We start from the raw sequence: 2,253 nt of genomic DNA, 5'->3' as shown, positions 1-2,253 counted from the left end.
AAAAAACCCAACCACCACCAACAAAAAAAAACACCAAAAAAATAAGTTTTTCTTAGCTAAAAACATGCCCTCAGTGGGATTGTGTCCCTTCTAGAGGGAGTAGGTAAGAATCCATTTCCATGCTATTTTCACAGAGAAAGTGCAAGAGTTCACCCGTACACCCCTTGGCTGATGGGCCCATTCAAAGCCAGCAAGTATGCATTGAGTCTCTTTTACTCCACATCTTCCTAGGTTCTGTGCTTTAGACTGACTTTCTGAGCTGGGCATGGTGGTGCACGCCTGTAATCCCAGCACTCAGGAGGCTGAGACCGGAGAATCATGAGTTTGAGGCCACCTTGGGCTACAAAGTGAGCTCAAAGCCAGCCTGAACTGCATAGTGAGACCCTGTCTCAAGAAGACAAAAATAAAAAATAGTCTGACTTTCTGAAGGGTAAGATTTGGGTCACATCCACCTGTGTCTAATATAAACTAGGAGCTCAGTTAGCTTTTTTTTTCCCCTAGACTCAAGACAATCCTTCTGCCTCAGCCTGCCAAGTGCTGGGATTACAGGTGTGTGCTACCACGCCGGGCTCATTCTTTGATTTTAGAGAACAAGAACTCCTCCCAGCTATCTTTCAGGTTAGGAGTTTCTTTCCTCTGCGTCACTGGCATCACAGGCATGTGGCACCACGCCCAACTCTGGGCTGCATTTAATGCGTAGAATTATGTCCCTCTTGCTGCCTCTACCCTCCTCTTCTGACTTCCCTGGCCTTTATTGTATATAGTAGCATAAGAAATGGGGAAGTGCTGTGTCATGCTGGCTAAGCATCTCAACTTTTTGGTTCTTAATCATTTTTCCTTGCAACAGTAGGGATTTTTTTCCTCTGTGAGAGACTGAACAGTTACTTGGCATGATAATTTTCTCTCTTGGGGAAGTAGGAATAGCAGAGATTTTGAGCTAAATAATGGATGGCTGTTGTGGGTATGCTAAACCAACAAAATAATACAGTCTTTGTGTTTTGGGGTATGTTTTGTTTTTTTTTTTTTGAGACAGGTCTTGCTATGCAGTTCACGCTGAGCTCACTTTTGTACCCCAGGCTGGTCTTGAACTCACAACAATCCTCCTGCCTCAGCCTCCCAAGTGCTGGGATTACATGCATGCACCACCACATCCAGCTACAATACAGTCTTACTTCACCCAAGAGAAAATTACTATCTAGTATATTCCTCACAGCCAAGACACTGAGCTGGACACGTGTTTACATGTCTGATTTAGGAACGAAAACAGGGGCCTAGGCATAGTGGCACACACCTCTAATCCCAGAACCTAGAGATTGAGGCAGGAGGTTCAACATGAGTTCCAGCTGGGCATGGTGGTGCACAACTGTAATCCCAGCACTCAGGAGGCTGAGGCAGGAGGATCCTTGCAAGTTCGAGGCCAGCCTGGGCTATAAAGTGAGTTCAAGGCCAGCCTAAACTGCACAGTGAAACCCTGTCTCAGGGGGATGGGGATTTAGCTCAGCGGCAAAGCCCCTGCCTGGCAAGCACAAGGTCATGAGTTCGATTCCTAGTACCAGAAAAAAAGACAAAAAAATAAAAAAACATATTGGAAACCCTGTCTCAAAAAGACAAAAAATAAACAAAAAAAACCCATGAGTTTGAGGCCAGTCTAGGCTATATATACTGAGTTCAGCCAGCCTGAAGTACATAGCAAGACCCTGACTCTAAACAAATGAATAAATAAACCTAAAAGACCCTGATTTTAGTCCTTAACACTGAAGGAAAAGAAAAAAAGGACAAATGTTTATTGCATACATTTTTATATGAGGCATGTGTAATGACCAAAGATGGGAAGTAAATTATCCAAGGTCACAGTTAATGGATGTTGGAGCTGGATTCCACACCAGGAAGCAGAGCCATTAAGTTACACCACAGCAAGGTGATGTTTACACAGCCATAGTGTGAACTGTGACCCCGGAGTTATGCTCTGGAGCTGTCTGAACAGCTATGCATCTCTGGGACCCACCATATTCCTGATGTAGATTTGAGGCCAGGGATGTAGCTGAGTGGTACAGCTCCTGCCTGGCAAGTGCGAGGCCCTGGGTTTGATTCTTGATACCAAAAAAAAAAAAAAAAAGAAGGAAAGACATGTAGATTTGAGAATTAGCAACACAGAAATTAAGTTAGCATGTATTGTGCTTCTATTTGCAGTTTACTCTTTGCAGAGAGGCAAAGACAAGTAAGACGTCATTTCCTGAGTGTTTGAAGGCTCTC

This window comes from Chinchilla lanigera, unplaced genomic scaffold (assembly GCF_000276665.1).
Source record: "Chinchilla lanigera isolate Chin_1 unplaced genomic scaffold, ChiLan1.0 scaffold00063, whole genome shotgun sequence".
NCBI lineage: Eukaryota > Metazoa > Chordata > Mammalia > Rodentia > Chinchillidae > Chinchilla > Chinchilla lanigera.
The sequence above is the reverse complement of the archived record's forward strand: the minus strand, read 5'-3'. Positions refer to the sequence as shown.